The sequence below is a fragment of the Marmota flaviventris genome, chromosome 15 (genome assembly GCF_047511675.1).
Source record: "Marmota flaviventris isolate mMarFla1 chromosome 15, mMarFla1.hap1, whole genome shotgun sequence".
Lineage (NCBI taxonomy): Eukaryota > Metazoa > Chordata > Mammalia > Rodentia > Sciuridae > Marmota > Marmota flaviventris.
Genome location: NC_092512.1, coordinates 61,899,174 through 61,921,235, shown reverse-complemented (window position 1 = coordinate 61,921,235; position 22,062 = coordinate 61,899,174). Strand labels below are relative to the sequence as shown.

General features: G+C 34.6%; 1 protein-coding gene across 10 annotated transcripts in view; it reads right to left on the bottom strand.

Moving 5' to 3' along the window:
• Nucleotides 1–22,062, bottom strand: part of Ncoa2 (nuclear receptor coactivator 2) — a 264,620-nt gene that overhangs the window by 177,008 nt on the left and 65,550 nt on the right. Inside the window, exon 1 of one of the 10 annotated variants that reach the window (XM_071602301.1) lies at nucleotides 10,124–10,216. The exons of the other annotated variants lie outside the window; for them this stretch is intronic. The gene's annotated coding sequence lies outside the window, so the exon portion shown is untranslated. Of the gene's footprint in view, nucleotides 1–10,123; nucleotides 10,217–22,062 lie in introns of those variants that run through there. 10 annotated transcript variants of the gene reach the window in all.

Genomic DNA, 22,062 nt, shown 5'->3' with positions numbered 1-22,062 from the left:
TATTGATATCATTATTATTATCATCAGGTTAGGTAGGTGATTCAGGATTATGCAACTGTAAACTCAAATGTGAAATGAGAATAATGATGACCTCTTTCAGGCATTTAGGAAATATTAAATGAGATAATTATATAAAGCATCTGGTACATAGAAGGCATGAAAATTATGATCCTACAAAGCAGTATCCTGTTAAACTCAGTAAAATGAAGACAAATAGAGGCTTCAGACCCACCCAACCCAAAGTAGAACTGACTTTGCTTCAGTATCCTCACAGCTTTGTCTGCCTTTGCTTTCCTGAGAAATGCACAGGTGGGTACTGCTAGGAAATTTTGAACCAAGGCTATATTAAAACTATATCAAAAGTTAAAGAATACTTTAGGTATATTTCAAAATGTACTATAAACTAACAGTAATCAAAGCAATGGGGAACTGGCAGAGGATAAACAACGGAACAAGAGAGTCCAGAAACACTCATATCTATGTCAATTCAGATTCAACAAAAGATGTCCTGGTATTCAATGAGAAAAAGATAGTCTTTCCAATAAATGGTAATAAAGACTGGTTACACATATAAAGGGAAGGAAAGATACTCTTTACTTTGCACCTTGCACCATGTGCAAAGATTATGACTGAATCATAAATTTAAAGTAAGAACTAAAACTTAGGCTAGGAGTATGGTTCAGTGGTAGAGCACATGCTCAGCACATACAGCCCTGGTTTCAATCCCAGCACCACAAAAAACAAACACCTGTAATACTTGCTGAATAAAGCATCTGGAGAGAATAATTATGTCCCTGGATTCAGAAAAAAAAAAATTCATTTTTTTGATTTGTTCTTTTTAGTTATACATGACAGTAGAATATATTTTGACATATCATATATACATGGAGTATAACTCGTTTTTTGTGGTTATACCACATATGGAGTTACACTGGTTATATATTCATAAGAACATAGGAAAGATATTTCCAATTCATTCTACTGTCTTTCCCATTCCCATCTGGTCTCCCTCCCCCTCATTCCCTTTTATCTAATCCAGTGAACTTCTATCCCTCCACCCACTTCTGTAAAATAGCATCCAAATATCAGACAGAACATTTGGCCTTTGGTTTTGGGGGACTGGCTCATTTCACTTAGCATGACAGTCTCTGGTTCTATCCATTTATCAGCAAATGCCATAATTTCATTCTTCTTTATGGCTGAGTAGTATTCCACCATGTTTATGTACCACAGCAAAAGAAATTTTTACATATGACAACTACAGAGCATACCATAAAAGAAAAATACTTATAAAGTGGACTTCCTCACATTTTAATGTTTCTGCTCTTCAAATTACATAATTTTAAAAATGAAAACACAGCTACAGTTTGAAAGAAAATATCTGTAAAATTGTCATCTAACAAAGGACTTATATCCAGAATATGTAAAGAGTTAAATAATTATCTGATAAAGAATGTGTCCAGAATACTTCACAAATTTTTATTCAATAATAATACAATTAATTCTTTTAAATAAGCAAACTATTTGGTAACTCGCCATTAGGATTGGTTGGGCCATATGACAAAGGCTTGGTCACCAGCCTAGGGAGCAACTAGGGTGTGGTGGAACCTTTAGGAGGTGGAAGAAGTCAGGTCATTGGGAGTGTGCCACTGGAGGGTACATAGGGACCACAGGCCCTTCCTCTCTCTGTGCTTCCTGTCATTGGGAGTGCGCCACTGGAGGGTACATAGGGACCTCAGGCCCTTCCTCTCTCTCTGCTTCCTGACTGTCAGAAGGTGGAACAGCTTCTGCTCCACAACTCACTTCCAACAATGGAATACCCAACAACAGTGAAGCCAACTGACCAAGGACTGAAAACCATAAGCCTCCTTTTAAGTTACCTAAGGTGTTCTGTCACAGAGATGGAAATCTGACTAACACACTATAGGAAATACACAATGGGAAAAATACATACAAAATATTGATATCAGTAGTCATTAGGAAAACTGAAATAAGAACAATAAAATATCCTACGCATCCAGTAAAATTACTGGATGTTAACAGTAATTGTTAACAAGGACTGGCACAAACTCGAACTCTCACATCCACTGCTGATGGGAGAATACAATAGCATGCCATTTTGGAAAACAGCTTGGAAGGTTACTATACAATCCAATAATTTCACTCTTTGTACATTTTCATCTCTCTTGGAGACGTCCACACAAAGCCTTGTATGTGAATGTTCATAATTGTTCACAAGAACCCCAAACTAGAAACAATAAAAAATGTTTAACAACTGGAAAACTGAAGAATGAATTCTATATTATAACAATACATGTAAGTCTCAGAAAAGGTGATTAAATGAAGTTAGACATGAAGACAACATCGTACAATTACATTTACTTGAAATTTCTAGAAAATATAAAAGTACAGAGACCAAAAAATATACCAGCTGGGTGCAGTGGTGTATGCCTGTAATTCCAGAGGCTCAGGAGGCTGAGGCAGGAGGATCGCAAGTTCAAAGCCAGCCTCAGCAACATCGAGATACTAAGCAACTCAGTGGGATCCTGTCTCTAAATAAAATACAAAATAGGGCTGGGAATGTAGCTCAGTGGTAAGTGTCCCTGAGTTCAAACCTCAGTACCTTCCCTAATAAACAAACAAACCAATGGTTTCCTGGACTGAAAATGGGCACAAGAGAACTTTTAGGGGAATAGCATTAATCCCCAAATAGATAGTGTTCTAAAGAAAGACCAGTTATGAGATACAATGTATGTACAACTGCACAAAACTTAATAAAGCAGTACACTTGAAGTGGAAATATTTTTTGGTATGCAAATTATCTCAATTTTTTAAATGCTAATAAGTTTTTAAATGCTTTTTTTTTTTTTTTTACAAATGCACTTCTGTGTCCCAGTTATTTCTTCCTATGTGATAGCTAAAGTTATTTTGTCAGTGGAAACAGCTAAGGGTAAAGGTAGTTCTAAGAGTACCTGGTTGGTATGAAACCAATACCATAAAAAACATTAGCTAGCAAGTTGAGTTTACATCAACGCTTTAAGGCAAAAAAAAAAAAAATCAGGAATGAGCCTTCATTACACATTAAAACTTATGGCAACATTAGAGCTGATGGGAAGGGGGTTAGAAGGAGTTGATCTCAATATCTTATTGATTTATTTATTTTTATAGTGCGAATCAGGCATTTTTTATACTTATTTTTTAGTTGTGCAATACCTTTATTTTGTTTATTTGTTTTTATGTGGTGCTGAGAATCGAACCCAGGACCTTGCATGTGATAGGCGAGCGCTCCACTGCAGAGCCACAATCCCAGCCCTTAGTTATTTATTTTTTAATGAATGGTCACAAACAGATCAAGAGGAAGCAAAGTGGGCCTGGGGTTGTGGCTCAGCGGTAGAGCGCTCACCTAGCACGTGTGAGGTCCTGGGTTCGATCCTCAGCAACACGTAAAAATAAATAAAATAAAGGTATTGTGTCCAACTACAACTAAAAGAGATTTAAAAAGAGAGAGAGAAAAAGCAAAGTGAGCTGGGAAGAAAATGAAGTAACACCTGTAATACTAGCTAAAAGAACATTCTAGTTTATGACTATTAGATTAAAAAAGCACCATACTTTACTTTTTGGTGTCATCAACATCTATCGTTTTTTGAGTACTTATTCTAAGAGAACACTGGGCTAAGAGCTGAGGGTGTAACTCAGTGGTAGAGCACTTGCCTACCATGTGTGAGGCCCTGGGTTCAATTTCCAGCACCCCAAAAATAAAAAGAACACTGGGTTCCGGTCTTTTTATGTGTTCCTAATTCAATCTTCACTACAACCCTATGAGGCATGCACTGTTGCTGCATCTCTGGGAAATGAGATACTTCATCTAACTCATACAGTCTGATTCTTAAAGTCATGTATGCTCTCATGCACCAAATGGTTATGAAAGGTCGCTGCTTTGATAATGTTATCATTTTGCCAGCTTGATTTGAAAAAGAAGATGGTAGAAATATGGTCAACCCGAAAACGGCTTTATTGTGCTTTCTGGCATAGTGCTAACAAGAATAGCATAAGCACATTTCGTACATCCTACACTCCTGAAAGACACTGTTAATGGATCTTGGCATTATGATTTTTTTCCTGAGCCTATTTCCATGTAGACTCCCAATTTTCTGGATCAAAGTTGCTGCCAATCAAAGAAAACCACTCCTAACACATAGGAGTTGGCACATGAATGAAAATATGTTTATTAATCTGAAACAATCAGCTTGATTTCTGGTAGAAAACTGAAAATATGGCACTAAGTACTGCAAAGAGATGGTTAACCAAAAGGGAACCCCATGACTACCACACTTAACATTCCATCACAGGACCAATGATTCACCTCTTCTTTAGGCAGGATCACCCCAGTCATCAAGCAAACTGGACAGGTGGCAGAAATGCAGAAGACACATGCAGGATGCAAGAAAAAGTTAAGGAAATACTTCCCAAATTACCTGAAAATTTTCAACAGTTCCAGCCATACACATAAACATAAACCCACAAACTATACACATAAACATAAACCCACAGCCTGTACTCATATGATTAGCACGATAATTTATTTTCCTTTTTTTTGTTGCTGTTATTTAAAAACAAAAACTCCTAATCATAAAAATATGCCTTTAATTCAGCATGTTTCAAATCATATAACCTCAAGAGGAAAGATATACTTTCAAGACTTAACTATGAGAACTATATCAGATTGCTAAACAGGATATATTACTTTACATGTAGATTACATAATTATATATGTAATGCAAATATCTACCAAAAAAGGGCTTTCATATAAATTTTTATAAAGTAATAGTAAAATACAAGGCTGCACTGCAAAAGACTTCAATAATGCCAAGAGGGCTGGGGGTATAGCTCGGTGGTAGAACACTTGCCTAGTATGCATGAGGCCCTGGGTTCAATTCCCAGCACTGCAAAATAAACTAGAACATAAGTTAAAAATATTAAAAAGAACATGGACTAAAGGTGCAAAGTAAAATTATTCCCCAATTTTTAAACTGATGATACTCAAATTAAGCATCTAGACCACAGAAGAATAATTTATGAAATAACTGATTCACTTCTATCTGTAGCAGACAAGCCCATGTTTTCTTTGCTTAAAGGGCTATACCTCCACTGCAACAGACTCTTAACTGATGAAAATGTTTAACAAGTAATTTTCTTTTTTAAAGTATTTTGTAAAAGGGTCATCAGTATCATGCCAAAACAGCTGTAAGATAACATTTAGGCCTTATAACTTATAAATAAACATTAATTAACCAACCTTTTAATTATCTTTTCTAGCTATTATCCCTTCCAACTATTCCCCATACATAACTTAATTCACTCAGAGAAATCATTACTAAAATTGGTGATTAAGATTAATTGAAAGTCAATATTAAGTGGGTTTTTTTGTTATTTTAATTCAAATTAATAAAATGCTTCAGAAAGTACAATTAGCTGCAAGTTAAACAAGTGACCATTTAAGTTCATAATTTAGTAACTTTTCATCTATATTATATGTAAAAAAAGGTCATTTGCCATAATTAAGATAGATATATTGGGGGCTGGGGTTATAGCTCAGTGGTAGAGAGCTTGCCACACATATGTGAGGCACTGGGTTCAATTCTCAGCACCACATAAAAAATTAATAAATAAAATAAATAAAGATATTGTGTCCATCTTTTAAAAAAATAGATATATTGAAAAGATATATCAGGCAGACAGCCAGGACTAATATAACCTGGCATGAGTCCCCCACGTGTGAATGGATTTGGGGGGTGGGGCTCAAAATTTCTTAAGCTACAGTTAAGTACACATCCATAATTTCTATGTATGATATAGTGAAAAATATATGTATCACATTCACAGATCTCATTACAACCATTCCTTTCAATCTTATCTCTCACCTAACAGAGTCAGTGCCAATACAACAAATTGTACAGTCTGATATTTTAGCTGATGTATCTAGAAAAAAAGATTAATGGCAAGGCTTCTAAAATACCTTTAATACTAAATAATCTAGAAATAGCACTTAAGTCCATAGAAATGATTAAGATCTCTTAGAAGATATAAAAGAGAAAAGATCTGGAAGCCCGGAACTAAGCCCTGAAGGACCAACAACACTGAAAACTATGTATAAAAGAAATTAGCAAACAGAATGCAAAGAAAACTAGCTAAAAGGTCGAAGATCAGCAAAAGCCAGTACTATAGAATCCAAGAGGGTTTTAGATACAGCATGTGAAAATGATGGCTATCATTACCTTATGCTAAAATTTATCTTCCCATGTAGACTACAAGCTCCTTAAGGGCAGGGACAAGTATCTAACTGTCTTCAAGTTTAAAACCTGTTGCTGGACTCAAGGGTTTTAACAATTCTACTGCAGAAGTTGGGGCTTTAGTTAGGGTGCTTAGCCAAAACATTAACCTACAGTCTTTAACAGAATTACAAAGCGGGGTTGCAGGGAGTTATTAGGTAAAAATTTCACTGAAACAGAAGTAAAAGGCTTACAGGGATGATTCTTCACCATGATTGGAGTAAGCCCCCCTGACAATCAACCCAACCCATCCCCCAAATAAAAAAACCCAATGCAGGATTAGTAGAATTTTTACTGTTTTTATCTCAACAATGTGGATAGTTTTGAATTATAAACTCCCCTCAGAAATTTACCTTCTCCTTAGGTTTTCCTCCCTAACAGTTGAAATGACCACTCAGACACAAAACAAACTGATAACCCTTGCTTTTATATCCCCAAGCACAAGGCAGGCAAGCCTGTAAATACTTCAAGACTGTGTACAATGTCTTAAACTGTAGGGTACCAAAAGTGCTGTCTTTTGGACCAAAAGTAACATGAGAATTACAAAATCTGTCTATACCGAACAGAGGCAATCTTTAACCCCAACACCTATAAGCAGCTCCAAAGACCCACTTGAGAAGGATCAACATAAACTTTCTGTCCACGAAAGGCCCCTTCCCTAAGTGCCTGTCACTGCCAATACTATCTCTTACAAGAAGGTCACATCTATCAACAGTGTATGACCATGTGAAAATATAATCATTATTTCAAGCTAATTAAGGAACATTTTAAAAACACACACATCCAAAATATGAAGGAGGGTAGGAGAGGGGGTATATCCTTTAATAGGGAAAAAATTATATATTTAAAAGGCAAATGTTATATATCATCAATTTTATAACTAAGAAGAGATAATTTTTTTCTAAAGTCAAAGAACTTATAATGAACCTGGATGTTGAACCCAGGTCCACCTAACTCTAGGGCCTTATATTTTCTTTTTTTGGGGGGAAGGGTGTGGGGTTAAGAAAACTTTGATATAATAATTGATAATAATCTTGACATATAATAATTCTATATATTTATGGAATACAGTATGAAAATTTGACACATACATATAATATATAATGATTAAGTCAGGGTAATTAATATTTCCATCTCTTAAAACACCCAAACTCTTTTCCTCTATAAAAAGTATAATAAATGGTTGTAAGCTATAATCAGCCTACTATGCTGTAAAACATTACAACTTATTCCTCCTATGTAACTGTATTTCGCTACTGATTATCTATCTCCCCTCTTCCCTATCCTCCCTAACCCATAATTATCACTAATCACCTCTACTTCTGTGAAACCAACATTTTTAGCTTCCACCTGAGTAAAACATGTGTTATGTCCTTCTGTGCCTGGCTTATTTTAACTAACTTTCCAATATCCTTTCGAACTATTTCCTATTAATACATGTAACTTAATTCATTCAGAGAAATCGTTATTAAAATCGGTGTTTTAAATTAGTTGAAAGTCAATCTTAAGGCTTTTTGTTATTTTAATTCAAATTAATAAAATCCTTCAGAAAGCACAATTAGTTGCAAATAAATCCTAAAAACTTTGGCCTTACCATCATCATATCTTAACCAACTACTATTCAACCTTCCCATCAGGGAAAGGTACCATGTGTACAAAAATATATGGAGAGGGGGGCTTGTTGTTAATCTAAAAATAACGGATAAAATATCTATAATACAAAACATAAAAACTGTAAACATCTGGAGATGAATATCAACCTCCCAGCCTAAGCATAGTCATAAGAACTATTTCCTCAATATGTTTTTAAATTTTAATTGATATATAATAATTGTATGTTTTGTATATATTTATGGTGTATGATATTTCAACAAATGTATTCAGTGTACAATGATCAGATTAGAGCAACTGGCATATCCATTACTTCAAACATTTATCTATACTGAAATGTATGATTAATTGTTGTCAACCACAGTTACCCAACTGGGCCACAGAACATTCAAATATATTCTTCCTATACAACTGCACCCCAGTGCCTGCTAGTCATCCTTTCTCCATCCCTCTCTCCCTTCTGCCCTCCCCAGCTTCTGGTAACCACTAACCTACTCTCTACTTCCATGAGATCAAGCTTTTAATTTCCACACATAAGTGAGAACATATGGCATTTGTCTTTCTGTGCCTGGCTTATTTTACATAACATAATGTCCTCCAGGCTCATTCATGTTGCCACAAATCCTGGGTACACAGCCAAAGGGAAAGAAATCAGTATGTTTCGGAGAGAGATCTGCCCTCCCATGTTCACAACAGCCAGGACATGGGATCAATGGAGGTGTCCAGCGGCAAATAAATGGATTAAGAAAATGTGGTATATACACATGGAGGAATACTATTTAGCCACAAAAGAAACTTTTGTTAAGGAACAGATAACACATACTCTGTATTTTACATTATTTTTAGTATTTTAGCATTATTTTTAGTATTTCCCATAGGAGATATTAAATATACTTTGCAGATGAGGAAACTAACTCATCTAATTGAGTAATTAGGTAATTTACTCAAGTTAAAGCAAAAATAACTAACCATCAGTTGAATACAGGTATCTCTGACTTCAAGTCCTCTACTTTCCCCTTGTTGCTTCATTTTCATTCTGCCTCTGGGCACTTTATCTACCTATCTCTTTATCCCCACCCCCCTCTGAAAAAAAGCAGCTTAATATCAAGAAGATGCTTTCCAACAACCAAGCCTTTACACAGTCACAAGCACCAACTTAATTACCCCAACTTATTTCACTAACAAGATTATTGACTTACGCCTACATAAGCAAAGGAAATGGAAAAAAATAATATGACACCACAGGATAAAAGATTGAGGTGAAGGAAAAAAACGTAAGGGCTGTGACAAAATGAAAATTTTACCTGTTAAAAAGAAACAAATCAATTCTAAAACCTCAGGTGAGAAAGAGTTACCAAACCACCTTTCCTGGCTCCAACCAGGGGTTCCAAGGATAAAGGATGAATATAAAGATCCACAAAATGCTTGTGAAAAATTTCTTATTCCATGCTTTTGTATTGATGCAAATCTAAAATTACCAACATATGAATATACTGGATCATATGGATGACCATTATATTGCTGATAATTCACTGCCTTTTAATTTTAGTACTTCGCTTTTGTTCTTACCACTGTCTTAGAGACTAGACTTATTTTAATTTCTTTGGTATCAAGTCTTCAGAGACAAGGTTTTCTGTAACTTTTTAAAGAAAAAATGCAGGGAAACACTTGAAATGCCTTTGTATAGCTGAAAGTAGTCTTGGTGAATTCAGGAGAACTTAAGCTGGGCAGATTGTAGATAGTCAACTTTCTTACAGCCAAACAATGTCACATGGTGGTGTTAATTTAAATCTTAATGATTTTGTAGTTTTGTTTATATTTAGTTAATAAATCTTTTAGTTTTATAGGTCCTAATGAAACAAATCTTCCTGCATTGAAAAGGAATCCAGTAACATACTAAATTGACTGCTTTTCATAGGGGCTATTACTCAAGTTAATTTTCCCCATTACTTACATAATAAATATGGCTATAAAATGTAAACTTAAAAAAATCATTCATATACAGGTTTTGTTTTTCAAAAACTTCACTGACAAATCAAATTAAGGCTATAACTGTTGGTTCTAATTGAGACTACAGATATGGGACAAAGATGAGCCATCTCTTGCCATATACTGTCCAAATTCCTGATGCAATGAATTGTGAAATATACTAATATAAAACTGATGTTTTGCTGGGCACACACCTGTAATCACAGCAGTTTAGGAGGCTGAGGCAGGAGGATGGAGAGTTCAAGGTCAGCTTCAGGAACTGTGAGGTGCCAAGCAACTCAGCGAGACCCTGTCTCTAAATAAAATACAAAACAGGGCTGTGGATGTGGCTCAGTGCAGTGCCCCTGAGTTCAATCCCCAGTAACTGCCGCCACTACCCCCTAAATTGATGTTTCATGCAATACATAACCAGAATAAAAACTAATAGCTTTTCACATAGTAATAAGAGCTTTAAAGCAAAAGAGAAACATCTCAGGAAGACTACCTAGAAACCAGAATGGCATCAACTCACAAAATGATTCTGATGCATAAGGATAAATATAAATCCATCAATTATTTATCTAAAAATATTTATAGCAGCAGGATCTGTAAACAGATACACACACACATACACACACACACAAACACACACACACGCACGCACGCTCTGGAGATATACAGATGCTACCCAACTTACAATGGGGCTACATCCATATAAACCCAACCCAAGCTGAAAGTATCCTGAATTGAAAATGCATTTAATATACCTAATCTCCCAAACCTCATCATTAGCACAGGAACAGAACCAGTTGTTTCGGCTTGTGATCACACAGCTACCTGAGAGCCGGGGCTTGCTTTCTTGTCCAGCATCACAAGAAAGGATCATACCAGCCCAGGAAAAGACCCAAAGTCAAACTTCAAAGTACAGTTTCAACTGAGCCTGTTCCACTTTCATATCGTCATAAAATTAAAAACCGTAAGTCCAATTTTCATAAATCAGGGACCTTCTACAACAGTTTAAATTCTTGGAACTTACAGATTAGATATATCACATTGTCTTCCTATATGCTTTTAAATTTTTTCCCCATAAAACAGCTAGCCTTTCATGGACATAACCAACAATTCAGATCACATCAAAAGACAGACCAATCTCACAGTACCCAGGGCTGTGTTCTTCTATAAAAAGGAAGCAAAGACCAAATCAAAATCCCACAAAGGCCATGTGCAGTCTGTAGTGTTAAACATGATTTAGTTAACTACAGCACATAGTAAGATTTTGGGGTTCTCATTTCAGACTATAAATTCAAGGCATGCGTAACTAATCTTCTTTGTTTTTTTTCTTCATAAAGGGTCAGGTTAAAGAACCTTTTAAAGATACCATTACAAATATGCTTAGTAGATCTTTTTTTCTTCACTAAAGTTAAGATTCTGGGTCTCAGAATTGGCAAAACAAGTAAGGTCACTAGTAAGCTGTTGTTTTAACAAGATTTATTTCTGTCTAGGTGTGCTACAGTTTAAACAAACACACTATCCCAGTGACTAAAATAATTTTAACTGCTTCTTTTATTAAAGCATAGTCAATTTAACCTTTCATAATATTATTCTCAGGGTTCTAAAATTATTCACACTTTTCTATTTGCAGCATTTTTCTATTCAAATTTCCTATGATTCCAAAAAAGAATACAAATAGAGAAAAATATTCTACAAAGTATTTTTAAATACAGGGGAATGTTTGATCTTACATTGTAAAAGAATAAAACAGAAAATAGGGAAGTTTATGGTCTTTTGGGCAAAAGATCACAGTATGTCTTCATTCATTCATTCATTCATTCATTCAAGCAACATGGTCTTGCTATGTTGCCCCAGGCTGACCTTGAACTCCTGGGCCTGATATATTCTCCTGTTTCAGTCTCCTGATCAGCTGAGACCACAGACACAAGCCACTGTGCCCGGCTCCATCTAGCATACTACCTTTGTACACAAGGTACTCAGCAAGTGTTTGCTAACTGATAACATACTTATTTCACAGTCATTTTTTAAGTATAGCCAATAAAAATAATCAAGGCTACTTTCTGTCTTTCTATAACTGCAGCAAAAAGAACAATGTTTTCAAAAGCAGTAACAACAAAAACTATCCCTCTAATTTTCTTTTGAAAAGATGGAAAAAGATGGTGATGTGTTAAATACTGTACTCTGTAAGTGCCAAAATAACGAGAATAAAACAATAACCTAAATTATAGATTAAATTGCATTTATCTTTTGTCTCATAATTTCAATTTTAGCACATATTATATGGCAAATTTTCAAATTTCCTTTTTAAAACATGACACAAATAAAGAAAAAAAATCTCATCACTAAATACCAACCTATTAATATTTTAAATAAAATATACTGTAAAAGTCAGAGTTCCAAACAAGAACATAATAACTTCAAACTGATAATACTAACCTCCCATTATACAAAGTAACAATATCTGGGAAGAAGATATACAAGAAAAACTGACTTAACAGACAGCTCATTGTTCCTCTCTTCTACATGGTCTAGAAGCCAGTGTAGCATCAGAGCCTGAATTAGGAAACTTGACCAACTTCCTGGATCTCCCAGAGACTCAAGGACAATATGTAACATCTCTAGGCCTCAGTTTGCTCAGTGACCAAAGAAGAGACTAGGTCCTGATTAGGTCTAAAAATTCCACAGTCCTCAAAGAGCCCACGGGGATTTAAAGTGTGAGCTCTATTTGCTTAATTGCAGGTACAATTATTTCCCTAATCTTATACTGAACACTTTACAAGTTTCAAACTCCAAACAGACTTCCTTTCTCTTATTTTATCTTTATAACAATTCTGGGAGCCTGTAATTATGACATGCATTCAGCAATGCCAAAAGGAAGGCTGGTGAGGTCACACGATTTGATGAAAGCCCCTCAGCCAACAAAACCCTAGAAATCAGATTTTCTGACGCCCAGCTTAGTGCTCACAAGAAATTTCCAGAAAAAGCTAGAAGAGCTACAAAATAAATTATATACCAGTAAGAAAAAAAAATGAGGAAAAAGTGGTATTATTTTTAAATGGATATATTTGTTTCTTTAAACCACAATGCCATATGTCTTAATTTTTCTAAGATAACACAATTTTAGGACTTCATGTTTCAAGATTATTTTCACGAGTACTAAAACAAGAAAATCCCAGTGACTTAATATGTTATCAAAATTTTATCAAGTTTTCCTAAATTGATGACTGCTCCTTGGTGGAAAAAAGGGTTTTTTGGTGCAGAAAGTTTGGGAATATTTGTAGATAAACAAAGCACATAAGTGTTTTAGTTTAATGTAGCAGTTTACAAATCTGTTGATCATATACATTTCAGACTTTTAAAAAGTACTAATTATCATTCTAAAGCCTTTTTATTCCAATGAACAAAATCACCTTGAAAAATACTTCTTTAGATTTTTAAAAGGTATTCATTTCTAAAATAAAAAAATTTGTTTTTCCTTACTTCCCAAACATACATTTTCAGATTTTATGTAAAAGCTGAGATACCTTACAACCTGTACTTTAATACAGCAGTGCTTCTTGTTTCTTCTGAACAGTTGTTAATCTAATGTTGTACTTTACTATCAAGAGCAGCTTGGAATACAGATACAATGGTAAAAAAAAAAAAAACTTCTCTTAATCTTGGTGACAGAAATGATGGCATAGTAAAAGATCTCCTACAACACCCATACTAAGTCACAAACCCAAACTGACACTGAGAAATCTGAGAGCCCTCAATTCAGATGAAGTATATACTCTGAACATGTATTGGCAAAAACAGGTAATTAGGGGGACATGCTCATCAGAGAAATAACATTCGAAACAATCTTAAGCTATTATAGGGATTTGTGTCTAAAACTGGGAGTGAACATTTGCAGGTAATGGGGTAAGTCAAATTTCTTAATCTCTTCAAGTCCAAAAGGAATTAGACATTTCCAACTCTCCTCCAGAAAACCATGAGCTAGCTCCCTAACACAAACTAACCTAACACACTTTCTTTTCTACTTCCATCTAATAATGTTTGGCAAGTCCAAAAATACTTTCAAGTGCTTTTGAAAATGTAAGGCAGCTTAGAAACTTGAGCTGTTTTTAGTAAGGGTATTTTAGAAGTGGTATATAGCTTACCACTTCAGGCAAAGAGGTATGACTTGTCACTGGTAATAGGGGTAACTTGGGAAGCTGAAAAGAGCTATTTTAAGAAAATAAGAGAGTCTGGGTTCTAGTCTCAAACTTTCCCTTTCCTCTCACATATATGAAATTTAAGGCTTATATAATACACAAATCAAGTTTCTGTTTAAAAGTGATGGGATTAAACAGAATACGTTATATGTTAGTTTTCAAAGGTATATGAAATTATTTAGAATCAGTCAATGTTAGTTAGCTAAAAGATTTTAAATATTTCAGTTCCTTCCTAATCCTCAAATGCTTACATAAGTCAGCCTCCTCCCCCATCATATCCATTTTAGAATTTAGAAGGTGATTCTGTTAATCAGGCCATGAACAGTTCTGAGATAAAAAGTAAATTTCAAAATCAACTTCCTGTCCACAAATATATAAACAAGTCATATTTTAAAGTATAGAATAACTAAAAAAGACTCACAGCAGGCTATCAAAGTTCAGTGTGCTTCACCAACCTATAGTTATTCTATTTCTGGCTACAGAGTAAAATTATAAAGTGACCTCTCTACAAAGGAGTTTAAACTAAGGATAGATTAAGTGCTAGATTAAGGAATAATACAAGTCTAAACCCACTAAAGAAAATACTAATGAACAGCATTTTCTAGAAGTTCACACTGGAAAGATGAAACTACCTAAACTTTATAATAGGCCTCTAAGAAATAACTAAAGAAATCTATACTTTGAGATTGCTAAAACTGGAACAAAAAAGTTGAAACATTTCTTTATCTATGGTTCATTTCAAGTAAAACTCTGTGAACTGAAAATTTTGAAATTGTTCTTCAAGTAAGGAAACAAACATCATTCATTTCCTAAATGTAAAATATAATTTAAAAAATAAAACTGGAGCTAGGTTTGTGACTCAGTAATAGAGCGCTTGCCTAGCATGTATGAGGCACCAGGTTTGATTCTCAGCACCACATATAAATAAATGAACAAAATAAAGGCACATCAATGTATAAAAAAAATTTTAAAAAATAAATCTAATGGAAAAGATTGACATTTAAACATTCTCAAAGTATTTTTCATCAACAGTTAAGCTTTTTTGTAAATAATATTAAAATTGCATTACTGTACATGTGAAGAAGACTGGCCTTTTTTAGTTGTACAAGGAAGGATATGCCTATTAAACTTTGAGAATTATATCACTTCCTGTTGATGTTCTCTTAAGGCCAACAACAAAAATGTAATCCTGGTCTGAAAGCAATGCTTTCCAGCAGGCATTTCCTTTTACTTTTCATTTTAACTAACAGAAGGAAAGAAATGATAAATTCTGACATGGACTGACACCCATCACTTCTGCATACTTGTGCTTTTCCATTCAAAGTCCTAACTAAATCTCCAATGCGTTTGATAAAATATTGTAAAGAAGCTTTGGAGTGCTGAGGAGGGTAATGCATTGTTTAACAATCACTTCTTGACTCTTATGGTTTGAGAGATATTTGACTTTATGCAGGCCTGATAATCTAGTTTGTCAATTGTAGAAATTGACAAATTGTAGAAATTGTCCTTCCCTCCGATTTCCCCCCCACCCCTTTTTGTCTTTGGGCTATCTTATTGGACATTTAATACCTTTGATGAAAGAAGGTGCTGTGAAAACAATGTAACATTCCAATCTTTACTTTACTAGTTTCTTTACTAGTCAAAGCAGAATAGAAACAAAATGAGAAATCTTAGAGATACAAAAGAAAATGTACTACACTAAAAATGGATGTGTAAGAATGGTGCCATCATGAGTAAGTCTTTCAATGTCCCGTCTTCTGAATTATAACAAGATTAGTAGTTATATGTACAAAAGAATAAAATAATTGTTGGGAAAGTAAGAATGAATATCAAATATTTTAAATATCTTGGTTCTATATTTAATAAAAAGGGAAGTTGCCTACAAAACTTGATCCTGTAAATAAGTACAAAAACATCTTGTGATTATTCCCTTCCTCCCTGTGTGAAGAAAGGGAAAGGAGTAAAGGAAAAGAAAGCCATGAGTACACACTCACTAACCAAAACCACAAGAAAAATAATCTAAAACCAGACTATAGGAGGCAGGAGGAAAGTGTGATTCTGGACATAAAAACTGATTTTGCAATACCAGTAGGGCAAACCCACATGCCTGCCACAAGCCTCATTCAAAATCTAGTGGTTTCAACCAGGCCACACAGCTGGCAGCCTTGAACACTCTCCAAACAAAAGCCTGGACAGTAAGGGAAATGGGCTCAGGACTGATTCGAGCCCTAACGTGATTATGACGACACACTGACCTGCTGGGGTATGACATGATGATCAGAAACTAAGTTAAACAGAGGACTTTAACTTTTATAGGAAAATCCTAAAGAAGCATTGCTTTGAATAAGGGCCTTTTTTAGTTAACAATGCTACATTCTTTCTAGGGAGAGTCATCCCCATGACACATGACACAGGGAGAACTCGGCAGCATCTTACCTTCAGAAATGATCTTGGTGGACTGTGTGAGAACCATGAGAATCTAGTTTCCTCTCAAAGTCAAAGGAACATATGGTTGAAAAGAAAGTCTTATTAGATTTGGAGATCAAATGTGGCTAACCAGGTCTCAAGGTGCTTTAAAGCTGCTTTACCCAGGTGCTTCTACCCAGTTCTGGAGTCCCACCCCACCCCACTCCCATGAAACAACCTGGACCAACTCCAGGAAGGCAGACACCTTCCCTCATAAATCCCAAATGCTGTATCTCAATCCCCACAGAACTCTAATGCAGCACTCTGGTTTTGTTTCCAGATGATTTAAAAAATTACTCGTCCAGACCCTGCAATCTCACTTCAAGGTGTTTACCCAAAGGATTTGAAATCAGGTTTTCAAAGAGATGTGTGCATTCCCACATTCACAGAAGTGTTACTCAAATGGACACATAAGTGTCCATCAACAGATGAATGGATTGAGATACTGTGACACATCTGCACAATAGAATACTACTCAGCCTTTAAAAAAATCTAAATATCACAAGTTATCACTTAAATATGGAATCTAAAACAATCCAACTAATAGGATCATAGAGGATGGGGTAGGGGATAATCATCAAAGTACATTCTCAAACAGAAGGAACATTTTGTGGGTTTGTTTTTGAGCTCTACAGCATAGTGTGGTAAATATAGTTAATATTATATTGTACCTTTCAAAATTATTGAGAATAAATCTTACATGTTCTCACCACATATCAAAAAAGGATGTTTCTGAGGTAATGGATATGTTGACTGATCATTCTACATTGTATTCATAAACCACAACCACCTACAAATATATAAAATTATAAACTGTCAATTTACAATAAAATTAAAAGTCAGGAAGAAAGAAAACTACTCATCCAAAGGAGATCTGAATAGATACCTGAAGAGTGGGTGAGGCGACATCCATTTCCTTCCTTGAAGAGGAAGTACCTTCCTAAGACACTCTTCACCAAACAGGAAGCAAACCCATGTCCTTTCCTATGAGCTTTGAAGGATTCTATTCTTGTACCAGGAATGCTTTCTTTTTCAGCTAGATTATATTTTATAAATGTGAAAACCTAGATGGTGTTTCCATAAGTTATACAATATACAGCTTCTTATTCTCTTTCTTTGTAAATAAAACTATCTACAAACTGCCAGGAAGTTATTTCATCACCACATCACCTAAATTTAGCACCAGCAAAATCATCATGTTTGCCATTAAATCTAGGTAGACTGATACTACAGCTCAATATTTCTGGCATTGTTCTTACTGAAATCTGCTTCATTTGTCTCTAGGTCTTAGTCAAGATTATTAATATGAGTTCATTCCTTTTATAAAGATTTACTGATGTTTAAGATAAACAGTAGTGATTACTGTAACACACATGACATAGATAAATGTTATGAGCTTCCTTTTCACTAAGAAAGCAGTATTCATCCAAATACAGGAAACTGAAGATCTCTACATAAGCAAGACACTAATTATTGTATTATGATATGCAATACTGTAAGAGCATTATGAATGTGCAGTAGTATTACTCAAAATGTTAATATCTAGTATCAATATTTGGGTTTCAGTTCAGACCTTTCTCCAGTATGCCCATTCCTAAGACATATTAGGAATTTTAAGACCCATAAATTTTGGTACCCAACAAACCACAGCTCAAATATTAACTTCTGCTATTTACCACATGTGTGATCCTGGGCAAGTTAATTAACTTCCCTTGACCTCAGCTGCTTCATTTATAAAATAAGAACAACACATATCTTATGGAGTTTTTAAGAGAATAAATAAGAAAATTATAAAATACCTATGGAAGACTGTAGCTCACAGCAATTACTGTAATAATTGTTAAAGTTGCAGGGATCAACCAACTTTTACTAAGATAGCCAGAAAAGTGAAATACTCAGGACTTTCAAATATTTCACAGCATCTATTTTAAAAATGTTTTTAGGAGCTGGGTATAGCTTAAGTGATAGAGTGTGTACTTAGCATTCATAAGGCCCTGGGTTCAATCCCCAGCACTAAAATTAGAAAGTAAGAAAATAAAGGTGTTTTTTAGTTTGGTACTTCCAGGATCCAAAAGTCCAGATAGCATCTTCTGTCATAAGTGAATTAGGTTATCTTCTATCCTATCAAGTAGTTACTTGACATTTTAAGAGGCAAGTAGGTATTCCATCACGACTTAAAACACTAGGACTGCCAATTACTGAATCAGATTTAGCTAATACATAAACTACTCAGGCTATGCTAAACACCCTGGGAGGCTGCGTCAAATTTTTCAACAGCTAGTCAGTTAGTATTTATTGAGTCCACTGAGTGTCCAACTGTGTACTGGAAACTTGGCACACATATCAATGATCAAACACAATCCTCAACCCCAAAGCATTTGTCCCCCAAAGGAAACAAATAAGCAAAAGAGAAATTGAAGGAAAATGTAGTATATTTTAGTATGGTGGTTTTCTAAAAATGGTTATGCAGGATGATTGTGAACAAATGATGTTAATTAGTAAAGCTTCTTTGGGTCACTGAGTTTTGCTATGTTTTAAAAATGGGAGAGTGGGGCTAGGGGTGTAACAGTGGTAGAATGCATGTTCATCATGTACAAAGCCCTGGGTTCAATTCCCAACAGGATGAAATTTTTTTTTCAGGAAAGAATAAAATTAAAATAAAGGAATATAATGGGTGACTAATAGATGAGAAGGAGTTTATTTAGAACAGTGAGAAAGCCTGTTAATGCTGGATGAAACATAAGTCAGTTTCACTGTGAAAAGCAAAATTATCTGGGGGTAGGAAAAGAACAAAATTAGCAAAAAAGTTATTGATATTAAGGGTGATAGACTTATATGGAAATTCAGCAAAAAAAATTAAATGATTACCTGATATATTAAGATCTTTCCTAATTATTCACAGGGAAAATCACTGTTTCTACAAACAATGGGTAAATTATATTGCTGATTATATGTTTATAATACTGCCTCACTCAATAAATACTGTCTACCAAACTATCTTTAACCTTTCTGTCACTTGCTATGAGCCTGTGTGCTTAATTTCTGAGTTTTTAAGGAAACAAAAACAGCAAAATTCAGACCCCAAAAAAGGTCCAAAATTTAATATGTACACATACCACTATTCAATACTATATAATAAATTAACACAGTGATAATCCTGATAATCCTTGATCTTCAGTGGGGATGAATACGCTTCCCTCAACAGTTTGGAGTTCTGCTTCCTAGACCCTGCCCCTCCCCACAACCTTGGCTGGTCCCACATTCCATTGCTCTTCTCTCCCTCCCCAAATCTGCCTTAAGTTTTAAAGGAATCTATTTGTCAAGCCTGACATACACATGCCTAAAATACATATTCTTAGGACAAAATACCAAGTAAGCTGGTGATTATTCCACCACAAAAACTATTTTCTCTATAGTATCAACTTATGCTATCTAAATCCAAAAGGATATGGTAAGGTTTGATTTATTGATTTTGTTCAAAATCTACTGAAAACTTTGATTCATTCACTCACTCTATAAATTCATCAAGTACCATGTGCCAGACGGTATAAAATAGTTGTATTAATATTATCCTTACCCATATACAAGATGTACTCTAGAGATCAACAACCTTGAAAAGAAAATTAACACCCTTTCTTAGTCACTCCAAGTAGATATTGCTGTCCCTGGAATTTGCTCCAGAGATGTTGAGTCTTCTGCTTCCAAATTAGGCCTCATATCTGAAGCAGCTCTTTCAAACAGTCAATACCGTCTTTCTCCATTTAATGAAGATCTCATTCACTGTTATTTTCAAAGTTTACTTTTTAAGATTATAAAATAAATAAATGTTCACTGTAGGAAACTTGGAAAATAAAGAAAACTTAAAAAAAAAAAAAGAAAAAGATGGGAATGTTCACCATGCTTACCTAATGAAGTAGTTACTTGTATTTTTGTATTGTATTTTGTATTTGTTTTTTGTATTTTGTATTTTTGTTTACTTTCTTCCATGTTTTTCTCCCTTATTGTTAAAGATGACTAAATATAACAATTCACTACTCAATTATTCTACCTTACCACTACTGTTGTTGCTACCATAAGAATATGGCATCATAACTTAACCATGTCTTTCTTCTCAGTTATACGGTACTGCTTCCATTGTTTCACTATTTAAAGAAACTATATTATAGAAATCTTTGCACATAAATCTTCACATGAAGATATGATTAATCTCCAGGCTTTCCTAGGTTAACATAGAATCAACTGTAAGTTTTATGATATGTAAAGCCAAAATTATTTTCAGAAAATAATAACAATTTACATGAGAGTGGTTTCTGAAAATGCTTTTAATCACAACTCAATTAATAAAGGGAAATCTTTATTAATTGAGTTGTGTGGGAGGAGATGGGAGGGGAGGGGGGATAGGAAGGGCAGCAGAATACAACAGACACTAGTATTGCTATATGTATAAATGTGGCTGTATAACCAATATGATCCTGAAATCTGTACACGTGGAAAAATAAGAATTCATACCCCATTTGAATCAAATGTATAATATGTCAAGATCATTGTGTTGTCTTGAGCAACCAATCAAAAAAAAGGAAATCTCTCATTCAATCAAACATTGTATTAATTTGATTTAAAAAATGGTATTTAGCTGCAGTTTTCATTTCTATTATTAAAGACTTTATTCTTTATAGAGGCTAAAATGGATCTTCGTTTCCCCAGCATGAGTGAATGAGTGATATGAATGGCCTATTAACATGGCTTGGCATTCTGGTCTTTCTGGACAAAGCTTCGTCACCTTTACCTCATCATCTCATAAACAGAGGCCATTACCACCACATTCTAAGCAATGACTACTCTCCCTGGGACACACCTACCATTCCAGTAGCAGAGACAGTCCAAATGGAGCCACCAGGAAACCAGTCCATATTACTACTCACCTCCCCACAACTGGCAAGACGAGCCTAACACCAGGTTAAGGTTTAACAGACTTCCACCAAAACTCCTACGATCTTAATGATACTTTTCTCAATTCCTCCTAGTACCTATAATACAGTTCAGCACAGTACTATTTTGAAAGAAGCCTAGTACTTATATCACAAGTATATAAGTACTATATATATATATATATATATATATATATATATATATATATATATATATATACACACACACACACACATACACACACACACACTATATATATATAGTATAATGTGACTCTGTGTACATAACACATATAAAGTACACATACTCTGATCCTTATTAAGTTCTCTCACATACATGTGAAAAAATACAGCTTTCCATTGCTATTGGTTCAAAATAGTGACATCAATAAAATTAATAAAAATAAAGCCATAGAAAAGGACCCTTCCATGTCTCTCTTTCCCAGGTATGCTGCACAGGCACACTTGCACACATGCACACAGCTGCACTTAAATTTGGAGGATGTGTCTTTTTATAAAATATGTTAAAAGGAATGTTCACAAGAGGAAAAA